The 13,629-nt window shown below is 44.4% G+C and overlaps 1 protein-coding gene across 3 annotated transcripts in view; it reads right to left on the bottom strand.

The window, feature by feature from the left end:
- LOC142403056 (CDC42 small effector protein 2-like) overlaps positions 1-13,629 on the bottom strand; it is a 101,874-nt gene that overhangs the window by 72,892 nt on the left and 15,353 nt on the right. The window contains exon 2 of one of the 3 annotated variants that reach the window (XM_075489203.1): positions 5,338-5,442. The exons of the other annotated variants lie outside the window; for them this stretch is intronic. The gene's annotated coding sequence lies outside the window, so the exon portion shown is untranslated. The remainder of the gene's footprint in view (positions 1-5,337; positions 5,443-13,629) is intronic. 3 annotated transcript variants of the gene reach the window in all.

Raw genomic sequence — 13,629 nt, forward strand, 5'->3', positions numbered from 1 at the left:
TTGATTTTATTTGGAGTACCTTTAATCATCTACCTCAAGATTTTAAACATAGCCCCACAATTGCTCATGCCATGTTAGCTAAAGAACTAGAATCAGTCATCCTCCCACCTGAAGTAACAATTTTAGAATATACAGATGATATTCTAATCAGAGGACCAGAATAGGAAATGGTTTGCCAAAGTGTGAACGCTATTGTCCAGCATTTACAAGAACTAAATCTTAGCATTCCCAACTCAAAATGGCAAGGACCAAGTCAAGAGGTTACATTTTTAGGCTCCCGATGGATATGAGGACAGAAAACTCTATCAGAATCTACATTAGAAGAGATACAAAGCATTCCAGCACCTTCTGATAAAAAAGAATTGCAAGCTTTATTAGGAACTTTTGGGTTTTGGAGGTCACACATTCCTGGATTCAGTATCTAGCGAGACCTCTATGATTTGCTGAAGAAAAAAGCAGACTCAAGAAAGGGAAATCAAGCGATATGTGCCTATTCCTTTTTTAAAAGCAATTGTAGCTGGTAAGCCATTACCCTTAGGGGTAGCACAAAAAACTACTGTGCAGCAATGGGCTTTGTCTATACATCACCGAGTGACAAGTGATGGGATGAATACAGAAAAAAAATTATCAGAGAGTATAGAGCGAATTGGGATGCATACTGAATACTCCCATTTGCCCTCCTCCCTGATAACTGATGCCTCACCCTGGGACAGTGAGACAAGAAGAGTTTGGTTCACAGACAGGAGTGCCAAGCGAATGGGGAAACTATAGAGAGGTAAAGCTGCAGCTATATTGGTAAAGACCAGAAAAGCTTTCACAGATGAAATCGATGGCTCCGCCCAACTGGCAGAGCTCAGAGCTTTGGAAATGGCCCTGGAGCAAGGAGCCACTTGTGTCTATACGGACTCATATGTTGTGTGGGCTGGTGCCACCCAGTGGCTAGAAAATTGGGTGAAAAACAATTGGCAAGTAAATGGTAGAGACACATGGGGAAAAACACACTGGAAAAAGATTTATGATATAGCTCAATCTAAGAGCATATCCATAGGGCATGTATCTGCCCACCAAAAACATAAAAACCCTGAGGCAAAGTGGAATCAGATGGCTGATCATGTGGCTAGAAAAAAATGTATTACAAAATTCTGCCTCAGAATGGCTAGGTAAGTGGTTACAGAAATGGTTAGGACACACTGGGAGTTATGATTTGTTTCAACAGGCTGCAAGGAGAGGATGGCCTGTGACAAAAGCTCTGGCAAAACAAATTGTAGACTCCTGCCATTTTTGTCAAACAATGGTACAGTACATGTCAAAAGGACAACAGTTTGTCAATATCATAGAATCATAGAATCATTAAGGTTGGAAAAGACCTTTAAGATCATCTAGTCCAACTGTCAACCCAACACCTCCATGCCTACTAAACCATGTCCTGAAGTGCCACATCTACACGCTTTTTGAACTCCTCCAGGGATAGTGACTCCACCACCTCTCTGGGCAGCTTGACCAATGCTTGACCATCAGGGAAGGTAAACTACTCTGGGAAACCTGGCAAGTAGATTGTATTGATCCTTTAAAGCAAACACCTGAAGGCTGGAAACAGCAGTACAAATAGTTAGTGGTACAGGGAATATGCACTCCACCCAGGCTGCAATTGGTCTAACAACCATTGCTGGTTTAAACCAGTTGTTTGCTTGCCCAGAGAAATAAAAATTGATAATGGATCACATTTTAAAAATAAAGAAGTGCAAACTTGGTATGCTTCAAATGGAGTACAATGGACTTTCCACCTACCATATCAACCTCAAAGTAATGGGACAGTAGAAAGGTGGAATGGACTAAAACAACTACACAAGACTGAATCTATTACTGCTTCTAAGTGGGGATCCCATTTGTGAGAATCACAGAATCGTATAGGTTGGAAAGGACCTTTAAGATCATCAACTCCAACCGTAAACCTAACACTACCAAGACCACCACTATACCATGTCCATAAGCACCTCATCCAAACGTCCTTTAAACACTTCCAGGGATGGTGACTCAACCACTTCCCTGGGCAGCCTGTTCCAATGCTTGATAACCCTTTCAGTGAAGAAAAATTTCCTAATATCCAGTCTAAACCTCCCCTGGCGCAACTTGAGGCCATTTCCTCTTGTCCTATCACTTGTTACTTGGGAGAAGAGACCAACACCCACCTCGCCACAACCTCCTTTCAGGTAGTTGTAGAGAGCGATAAGGTCTCCCCTCAGCCTCCTTTTCTCCAGGCTAAACAACCCCAGTTCCCTCAGCCAATCCTCATAAGACTTATGCTCTAGACCTTTCACCAGCTTCGTTGCCCTTCTCTGGACACGCTCCAGCACCTCAATGTCTTTCTTGTAGTGAGGGGCCCAAAACTGAACACAGTATTCGAGGTGCGGCCTCACCAATGCCAAGTATAGGGGCATGATCACTTCCCTACTCCTGCTGGCCACACTATTTTTGATACAAGCCAGGATGCCATTGGCCTTCTTGGCCACCTGGGCACACTGCTGGCTCATATTCAGCCAGCTGTCAACCAACACCCCCAGGTCCTTCTCTGCCTGGCAGCTTTCCAGCCACTCTTCCCCAAGCCTGTAGCGTTGCATGGGGTTGCTGTGGCCCAAGTGCAGGACCCGGCACTCAGCCTTGTTGAACCTCATACAATTGACCTCGGCCCATCGATCCAGCCTGTCCAGGTCCCTCTGTAGAGCCTTCCTCCCCTCAAGCAGATCAACACTCCCACACAACTTGGTGTCATCTGCAAACTTACTGAGGGTGCACTCGATCCCTTCATCCAGATCATTGATAAAGATATTAAACAGCACTGGCCCCAACACAAAGCCCTGGGGAACACCACTTGTGACCGGCCGCCAACTGAAGTAAACTCCATTCACCACCACTCTTTGGGCCTGGCCATCCAGCCAGTTCTTTACCCAGCGAAGAGTACACCCGTCCAAGCCATGAGCAGCCAGTTTCTCCAGGAGAATGCCGTGGGAAACCGTGTCAAAGGCTTTACTGAAGTCTAGATAGACAACATCCACAGCCTTCCCCTCATCCATTAGGCAGGTCGCCTTGTCGTAGAAGGAGATCAGGTTGGTCAAGTAGGACCTGCCTTTCCTGAACCCATGCTGGCTGGGCTTGATCCCTTGGTTATCCTCTACATGCCGTGTGATGGCACTCAGAATGAGAAGTTGTAAGTCAGCTAAATAAGCAACAAACCCCCATGGGAAGGCCCATAGATTCATGTCATTCATGTTATTCACGTCAATGGCTGCACAAATTCGTTAAAACAGAGGTGAAACCCTATCTAAGTCCTGGAGATGAGCTTGTGATTAAACACCCAACTCAGGGATGGATCTGGGTGACTCTGTTGTTATAGAAAGGAAAAGGAGTATGGCATGCTGTAGACACTAAGAGGAGCAAGTTAACCATAACTGAAGCTTGGATTATGTCCAAGACCTAGGTGTGTTCTCTTACAGGAAAATGTGATGTTACCTTATCACTGTGGGAACACCAATAAGGGGAACATACACCTGAAACCTGTATCTAACAGGATCTGCCTTTTCATGTTGCCCATGGAACAACTCAGGTGTTGAACATCAGTCACAAGCCATCTTTGAAACCACAGTTACAGGAGGAATACCATCTGTATTAGCACAAGGCCAAGGACTGATAGCAGGTGTGCTGGTTTTGGCTGCGATAGAGTTAATTTTCTTTATAGTAGCTAGTATGGGGCTATGTTTTGGATTTGTGACCAAAACAGTGTTGATAACACACTGATGTTTTAGTTGTTGCTGCACTAGTCAAGGACTTTTCAGCTTCCCATGCTCTGCCAAGTGCACAAGAAGCTGGGAGGGGACACAGCCAGGATAGTTGATCCAAACTGACCAAAGGGCTATTCCATACCACATGACGTCATGCTCAGTATATAAAGCTGGGGAAGAAGAAGGAAGGGGGGGACATTCGGAGTGATGGCGTTTGTCTTCCCAAGTAACCATTACGCGTGATGGAGCCCTGCTTTCCTGGAGATGGCTGAACACCTGCCTGCCCATGGGAAGTAGTGAATGAATTCCTTGCTTTGCTTTGCTTGTGTGCGCGGCTTTTGCTTTCCCTATTAAACTGTCTTTATCTCAACCCTCAAGTTTTCTCACTTTTGCTCTTCCGATTCTCTCCCCCATCCCACTGTGGGGGGAGTGAGCGAGCGGCTGTGTGGTGCTTAGTTGCTGGCTGGGGCTAAACCACGACAGCAGGTAATAATGTTACACTAACTGTAAGATCTAAAGTTAATCTGAATTTAACTATATGTAATAACACCGGATGGGAAACCGCAAATGGTTTTAACAATAAAATGAAATGGGTACTACAGACATGTAAGACAACTAATCATATGTTAGTGGCTCATAAGAATTACACTCTAACTGTAAACAATGAGAACAACACAATAATATACAGCAATTTTTCCATAAACACCATTTTGTTGTTTATAGTGATCCTCTCTATGATTGGTGGCTACAAAATCATAGACCAATAGGACATAGAACTAAAAGATATATCATGCAAACTTTGTTGGGTAGAATTGGTACAGGAACAGGAATATTTAATTAATTTGATATTGAAACCCTACCAAATAAATTGTCATTATTGGGAGAAACTGAAGCTGGTGTAACCAGAATGACTGCAAGCTGGCTATCAACACCTTTACAAACTTCAGTGCAAAATTGGCAAGGTACTTGGCACCTCTGGCAACACACTAATGTATTGCTATGATCCCAATTACTAATCCCCAAAGAAATATCACAAGAAGTCAACAAGTGTGATACAGATCAGGCATATTATCTCCAAGCAATCTCTCATACACTATTTTAGTAAGCTATCTATCTAGTTGCAAACAGGTAAGGAAGGGAACCAGAACCAAAACACACACATCAAAATACTGGCTGCTTCTCTCCACCTCTTCAACCTTCTGCCCTAACGGCAGGCAGCCAAAAACCTAAGGAAACCTGAAAAATAAACAATGCTGTGAGCATGGTATTTCTCATGCCAAAACAATCATTAGACTTACAGTACTTCTGTTGATAAACTTAAATGGTCCTGAATAACACAGATATGTGAAATGCAATACTTATGTTTCCTCAATATGAAAAGAATGCTGCTGCCACACCAAACAAGATTCTCTATAAATATAAGCATGAAGACTCAAGTGTTTCTCACATCACTCAAAACCATTTGTTTACTTGAAACAAAGAAATGCAAGTTTCTTTTTCAAGATCAGCTACAGAAGTTTTCCAGACAGCCAGCACAACAAGCAATCTTTTTGTTACTTACACAATGAAGCTATAAGGAAAATGGCAGCAGCAACCATTGCAGCATTTTACATCAGGAAGTATCCTCAAGTTCCTCCAAGACTTTTGTAAACTACACTGATGAAGACTGCAGAACAAGCCACAGACAACACAGTAAAATTAATTACAAGGCATAGATCATGATGGATTTAACATCAGATGCTTCCCAGTTTAAGCTTGGCAATCGCTTTGCCTAAGCCGTTCTCCATGGCCTAGTGTTTTATTCTATTCTTCTGACAGGTAAACTTAGTTATCAGAGTTATTTGTTTTGGCAAGTACTTAATTCCCTAGACCACAAGATAAACATATATTAGCTATTCAGAAGGATCATCCTGGTACATATTTCACTTTAAAACATAAGCATGGTCTCATTTAAACACAGTGGAGGTCTCATTTAAACACAGCGGGACTTTGTAATTTGCAGGGATCACAGCAATTTGGAGACCCTAAGCAATAAGCAGCACAACAGCCTCATTTCCTCTTAGAAACAGTTTCCTGTGGCAAATGACTAAGAAACAGACAAAGGTTTCAGAAAGATAAGACAGCCCAAACTAGCATTCTGATTTTATAAAAGACATAAAACTGCACATTTTTTAACTTTGAGAGAAGATGCACTGTTTCCTCGGGTCCTATGGACACTTTTACCCCTCTCCCCAGTTACCTTGAGCTCCTAGAATTTTGCAGCCACATTTAAAGATAAGATTGTAACCAATTTCAAGTATATAGATTTAGCAAATGTCTTCATGCTGACCTTTACAAATTTCTGGTGAGCCTTTCTGCATACTACAGAAATGCTGGGAAATTCCATAATTACTGAAAATTTAGGCTGTAAAATTCAGTGAAATCCTCTCTGCTCAAAAAAAAAAAGTCTGTGCTACCTTCACATTTCTCTTATTTCTGTTTTTTGTAAATAATTTAATAACATCATAATATTTCATTTGTATAATCCTTTCCAATGAAAGGTCTGGAGATGAGTCACTAGGGTTTTGCTGGAGGGTACAATCAAGGCTGCCTGTAAAACTGACTTAAATCAACTCCAATGAAAAGTGAGCAGCAACTGTTGCCGTGAAAAGCCGAAATCAGAACTCAATAGTCGGGATGACTATTAAGCAGGTATTCTTTATTGCAGCGCTGGGCAGCACTGGGGATCGCTCCGCCACAAGTGCTCTGCCAGGTTAGCGCAACACATCAGTTCATATACAGAAAAATCATACATATTCATCAGATTTCTTGAAAAGGGCAGTTTTATGGTGATGAGTTCCCGGAATTCATTTACATAGTCCAAGCATGCGCAGTAAAATTAGGGTTAGGGTCTTTTCACCCTCCCGGTGGTCTTCCATAGTCTTCCTCACGTTGTCCACTAGTTGAACTTTGGGCTTCCTTTGTCCATATATAGTCATTGAGTGAGCTCATCAGTCCTTCGGCCTTGGAATGTTACAAGGGGGTCGATTTAAGCTAGTTCTTTGGTGCTTATCTTTGGCACAATTGTCCTGAGTTCCTCTTATCAGTGATTTAATTAGGAAGCCTAACGAGCTTGCTCAAGGCCTGCTTAGTCTTATCAGGTAAGAAGTCACAGGAGATGTCCCACCATCAACTCTGCTCAGCAGGTAACCAAAACTATCTTTGCAGGGGAAGAGAACAAAAGAGAACAAGGATGCAAGTGAAACTAAAAAAATGCAAGTCTATGTCTTAGTCAGGGACTGTCAGGGATTTAACCCTTTCACAACTACTTTGACTAAATTGTCAAACAGTTGTAATGTGACAATTCAGTTTACTATGCAATGTTTTCCTATTTTAAATGAGATCATCTAATGCCACACAACTGCTTGTTTCCAAATATACATGGGATTTCTTTGTCAGCAGATTCAAGGAGGGGGGAATCACACAGAGAGAGAGAAAAAAACCCACAAAACAACAAAAAAACCACAAACAAATTCCTCTGCCTGGGATATCAATTTTTACCTAAAAGTTAAGATTAAGGTGTAAGAAACATGCATTTAGATCAGTGTCATAGTTGCTCTTTAACATGTTTTTTCATCAGGGTTGTTCTTTCTCAATTAAAAGAAAGTGCTGTTAAAGGGGGTTTCAAGCGCTTTAAATTCATAACTTTGCTTTCACTAGCAACTTTTGCAAAGAGTGCAAGATACAGTTATTAAATCTAATATTTAAGTTCAGACTCAAATCTCAACCCAGCCCAAAAGAGTTCTCTTATTTTTCCTACCTCTCACAAAAATACTACCTGACAATTACGTAGTTTAAAACTCAAGGTGTCAGACTTCCCCTTTGCACTTTAATAGCAAGTCAACAAATAAACCTTGTGGGGGAACACATTTTTCTCAACCTCCACCTTCAGTCCTCTTTCATTGCACAGGCTTAATACAGAGCAAGCCAAGGAGGAGGTAAAAAGAAAAAAAAACCCAATAAATTAATAACTCATCCCATCTACAATCAAGCTCCAGTAAATCTTGCTCAAACAATTTAAGATGTTGCTGTTCCAGCTTTCCACTCTGCTTCTGTGCAGGACATCATTGCATCTGTAAGCTGAGCCTGCAGAATGGAATGTGCTCCTGACTTTGTTGTCCCAGGTCAGCATATTAGTCAAATCAAAGAACATCCAGGAATCATAAGATCTGCTTCTATGGGCTCTGACTTACAATCATCTTGTAGCATAGATGTTAGAGACTGCATATAAGAGGTAAGAGAGCAGAAGAAAAACCAAGAAATTTGGTAAATATCTTGCCAAAAAATGGGTACTGCATTTGTCAAAATGCTAGAAAACAGAACTGAAATAACCAATCTCTTCATGTCACCTTTCCTCAGTTCAGTAACTAGATGAATGTGGAAGAATGGTTAAGTGATAAAGGACACAGCTTAATTGATGTGAGCAATCCAGCCTTTGATGGGGCCTGGGAGCCAGAGATCAAGGTGAAATTCCCTTGAGAACAGCAGGAGTACTTGGTAAAACAAGATAAGCGGGACTAAGTCTGGGAAAGTGCTGATAAACCCCCCTTTGTGAACAGTGCGTGAACGGCAACTTTGTACCAATCATATAATTGTTTTAAGCGCGTGGACAAGTATAGTTATCCAATAGAATAGTCGCTGTTAGCGCGTGCTTTGCTTAGCTTCTATATAAACCTGTTAAGTAATCTGAATAAAGGAGAACGACCATACTCATATTGAGATTCATCGTTACTCCGGGTCCGTCTCCCACTCCGACATCTGGTAGCAGAGGATGGTTACGCACCGATGAAATCTCCGTGACTGCGGTAAGCAGCTAGAGGAGGGGAGTGGGAAACCACGGCTGAGAGAAGCGCTGCCTGGGGCAAGAAGCAGGGCAGACGCCGGTGTGAGGTCGCTCCTGTCACTCCTCACCTCTCAGGCGCAGTGATGGAAACAGAAGCTGCGGCCACGTTGCTCACTGGAATCCTCTCTAAGAGAGGGATAGAAGCACCAGTGAAGCAGTTAATAAGGTTGATTAAGTTGGGACAATGTTGGGGTCACTTTTCTGACACCTGCATGTTATTTTCCGTATCGGAATGGCGAGATTTTGGAGGAACAATGTGGCAGAAAACAATAGAGGGGAATGAAAAGGACGAAAAGGAAATAAAGGCTGTTCGTGGACTCTGGAACATTGTCTTGGAAACTTTGAAAGCGATGAAGGCGGAGAGGGAAGTAGCTTGCGCTGCTGCCCAAATGTTAGGTCCGGGAGTGTCTAAAGATAAGCCCGAAAACAAACCGGGACCTATTGCGCGATTTTTTGGGCTGCCTGCCGTGAGAGGCGCGTCTGGAACTGTCTGTAAAAATGTTTCTGAACTGCGTGCTATGGCGGAATCAATGTCAGAGCCAGAAAAAGCGGAAGTTCCAGTTAGCAGAGTTAATGCAAACTGTGAAGCGAATGCGGAAGTAGCTCCGCCAAAACCCCCTGGAGGGGCGGGAGCGACAAAACCTAATGACTTGGGCGGAACAGCCTGCCAACTTCCCCCTGCAGCTCCGCCCAGTGAACCACCCTCCGCGCCTCCGTTGCCGCCCTCAACCTCATTCTATCCGCCTCTACCTCCCTCTACGGAATCCTCTGGAACTACCACACCATCTAGCGGGGAGGAGCTGCCACAATCCTCTGATGCCACTGCAAAAATGTTGCAAGCAGTTTTAAAACGTCTTGACGCTCTGGAATTACAAACAAAAAGGAAAGGAGAAGCTGTGCCTCCATGTTTAATGAACCTTCCAGCGCTCCCTAAACCCACACGCTGGAGCGGTGTCATCAAAGATGCAATTGTAGAAGGACAGTGGAAGCCTGTGGGGGGGGGCTGAAGGCCCTATGACACTAGCATTTCCAGTTGTGCAGAGAGACGGGCAAGGAAAGTGGGAACCTCATGATTGGAAAATACTGCAACAAGCCCGAACCACCGTCTCAGCATATGGATTAAAATCCGAGGCTACAAGACAAATTGTTAGTTGGATCTTTTCTGCCGACCTCATGTGTCCATATGATTGTCAAAACCTGATGAGACTGTTACTTACCCCAACACAATATTTACTATGGATGTCATCCTGGCAACAGCGAGCCATTAATGCTGCCGCTCAAAGACAAAGAGACGGGGACCCACTTCGTGGAATCACTGCGGATATGCTCGTAGGGCAAGGACCATACAGCGACTATCAAGTGCAGATAACTTTTCCAGCAAATATGCTACAATTGTCTGCTCAGCTAGCACTTGAGGCATTCCTTAGCCTACCGGGATCCAGCGTCCCCTCTTTTAGTAATCTCCAACAAGGAGCAACCGAGAAATACAGTAATTTTGTAGATCGGCTCTGGGAAGCTATCATGAATCATCCTGATCTATCAGAAGACAACAGACAACAAATGTTCAAAATATTAGCTTTTGATAATGCTAATAAGACAACAAGACAAATGCTAGCCAGTTTGCCCAAAGGAGCTGGAGTAGAGGAAATGCTTCTACGAGTAGAAAGAGCCGAAACACAACGACAGGGAAATACCGTTGCTGCTGCGGTCCAAGGAGCAGTTCGAGAAATAATGCAGCCACTAGCTGCAGTGGTGCAGAAAAAACAAGGCCCTGCTCCCAAAGGAAAACCTCGTCGACCGCCAGGACAACCTTTTCGTGGCAGCTGCTTTCGCTGTGGGGAATCAGGCCACATGAAAACGAATTGTCGTGCTGCAGCTTGGTGTGATCACTGCCAGAAAAACAATCATGCTACCAAGGCATGCTCGGGAAACTGGAAGCCGAGCGCGAAGAGAGGTCGCGCGCAGACACAAATGAACCCCCAAAACGGAACACAGGTTTTCTACAACAGTGCCTACCAGCCACCCGAGGAAGCCTGGGAGTCGACGTGGAAACCACAGTAGATGTCACCCTTGTTGACTCTAATGTCCAAAAAGTTCCCAGCAATGTTCTAGGACCTCTTGTTCATCAAGAAAGCAACGTTGGAGGATTGTTACTAGGCCGGTCCTCTGCCGGTATACAAGGTCTCATCGTGTTACCTGGAGTAATCGACGCAGATTACACGGGCTTGTTAGTGGCTGCTTTTTGCTTTCACTGCTTGCCGTGCTGCTGTACTGCTTATCACCTTACTCTGCTGTGCCTGGGAACATTTTGATAACAGCAATGGCCTTGCGCCTGGGCTGGCAGATGGCCAGGGCATTGCTGCTGTTTCTGTGCTGCTGTACTGGACAGGCTGGAACTCCGTTGTGAACTTGAGTCGAAGGGACTGTGACCTGTGGATGAATCCACGTGGGAGCGGGACACCCCAAAGCGTCTGTGCCCATGGATTAGCCCATGCCAGAGCAGGTATATCTTGAAACGTCTGTGGCCATGGTTATGTCTGTGCCACAGCAGGTATACCTCTGAAGGGATTGTGGCCCAAGGATAAGTCCACGCTGGATAAGGTGCACCTCGAAGCATCTGTGGCTGTGAATGAAGTCCATGCTGCAGCAGGTACACCTCGAAGCATCTGTGGCTGTGGATAAAGTCCATGCTGCAGCAGGTATACCTCGAAGCATCTGTGGCTGTGGACGAAGTCCATGCTGCAGCAGGTACACCTTGAAGCATCAGTGGCTGTGCATGAGGCCATGTTGGAGCAAGTTTACTTCTGAAGGTACTACATTCTGTGGATAAGTCCAAGCTGGAGCAGGGGCAAGGGGAGGACTTCATTGCAATGTTAAACCCTATAACCTGGTCCAAAAGGACCAGGGGTGGACATTGTAATAGATATACCTTTAAATTGTTGTAACCCATGATTTGAGTTGCATGTTATAGGAATTACTACAGCTGGAACCACCTGAACCAATGGAGGAGAAGCCTTACAAGAAGCAGTGCAAGTGCAGCAGTGACCTGACCTGAGCTGGCTTTGGTGCCCAATAACTCCAAGAAACACACCACCTCTCCTGTCCTGAGTAACAACCATAAGAGATGGAGCCCAAAGTCATGGACTAAATGAACTCAGTGGACATTTTGTGGACATTTATGGACATTTTACAGACATTTTACAGGGGTGGTCCATAGACTAAGGGAATAATCTGTGTGTATTGCCCTAGACTCTGACATACAGTAAGGCAAGCAAGCCTATGGCAAGCACAGAAGCCTGCTGATTAATACCTAAACAGCAATAACAGCTATAAATTCTATCTGGCACATTCCAATCAAATCTGTCATTATCTCAAACCCTTCGAGCCCCACGTTGGGCGCCACAAAGGACTGTCGTGGTTTAGCCCCAGCCGGCAGCTAAGCACCACGCAGCCGCTCGCTCACTCCCCCTCGGTGGGATGGGGGAGAGAATCGGAAGAGCAAAAGTAAGAAAACTTGAGGGTTGAGATAAAAACAGTTTAATAGGGAAAGCAAAAGCTGCACACGCAAGCAAAGCAAAACAAGGAATTCATTCACTACTTCCCATGGGCAGGCAGGTGTTCAGCCATCTCCAGGAAAGCAGGGCTCCCTCACGCGTAATGGTTACTTGGGAAGACAAACGCCATCGCTCCAAATGTCCCCCCTTCCTTCTTCTTCCCCAGCTTTATATACTGAGCATGACGTCATGTGGTATGGAATAGCCCTTTGGTCAGTTTGGATCAACTATCCTGGCTGTGTCCCCTCCCAGCTTCTTCTGCACCTGGCAGAGCACAGGAAGCTGAAAAGTCCTTGACTAGTACAGCAACAACTAAAACATCTCTGTATTATCAACACTGTCTTCAGCACAAATCCAAAACATAGCCCCATACCAGCCGCTACGAAGAAAATTAACTCTGTCTCAACTGAAACCAGGACAACGGGTCGTATCTACATCATGGTCTATACTGTTTGTCCACCAGTGTTTATCCCTAAAGGTAGTAAAATCGCACAAATAGTTGCTGTTAGCAACCCATTGACCCATATGCCTCAATCAAATGTTCAACGGGGCAATCAAGGTTTCGGGTCCACTGGCCCTGCCGTTTGTTTTACAACAAAATTAAATCAGCGGCCAACAATGAAAATTACTATTACTCAACAGGGCACATCGCAACAAATTGATGCAATGTTAGATACTGGGGCGGATGTTACAATCATCAGCCGCAACATATGGCCTTCAAGTTGGCCAGTAGAACTACCAACATCAAGTATTGCAGGAGTTGGTGGACAATCAGTACCCTATATTAGCAAACAACCAATACATTTACAGTTTCCGGAGGGGCAGCATGCCACTCTTAAGGTGTATGTGTTGCCCTTGCCTGGGACGTTAGAAGCACTAATCGGGCGAGATGTGCTAAGTCAAATTGGAGCCGTTCTGACAACAAAGCATTTTTAGTCATGGGCGCTGGGGAGCAGCCGCCCAACCCGTCACTTACATGGCTTACAAATGAGCCTGTGTGGGTTGACCAGTGGCCCATGACTGAAGAGCGACTGCAAATTGCCAAAAAATTAGTTGCTGAACAACTGGCAGCTGGACACATTAAACCTTCTGTTAGTCCCTGGAACACTCCCATTTTTGTAATCCCGAAGAAAAGTGGAAAATGGCGACTTTTGCATGACTTGCGTAAAGTCAATGACCAAATGCAATCTATGGGTGCGTTGCAGCCCGGAATGCCATCTCCCAGTATGTTACCACACGGATGGCACATCTTGATAGTCGACTTAAAAGACTAGTTTTTTACCATTCTACTGCACCCACAAGACACTCAACGTTTCGCCTTCTCTGTGCCGACGGTGAACAAGGCCGCACCGGTAGAGCGATACGAATGGGTTGTCTTACCACAAGGAATGAAAAATTCACCCACATTGTGTCAATT

The sequence above is a fragment of the Mycteria americana genome (genome assembly GCF_035582795.1).
Source record: "Mycteria americana isolate JAX WOST 10 ecotype Jacksonville Zoo and Gardens chromosome W unlocalized genomic scaffold, USCA_MyAme_1.0 Scaffold_32, whole genome shotgun sequence".
In the NCBI taxonomy this organism is placed as follows: Eukaryota; Metazoa; Chordata; class Aves; order Ciconiiformes; family Ciconiidae; genus Mycteria; species Mycteria americana.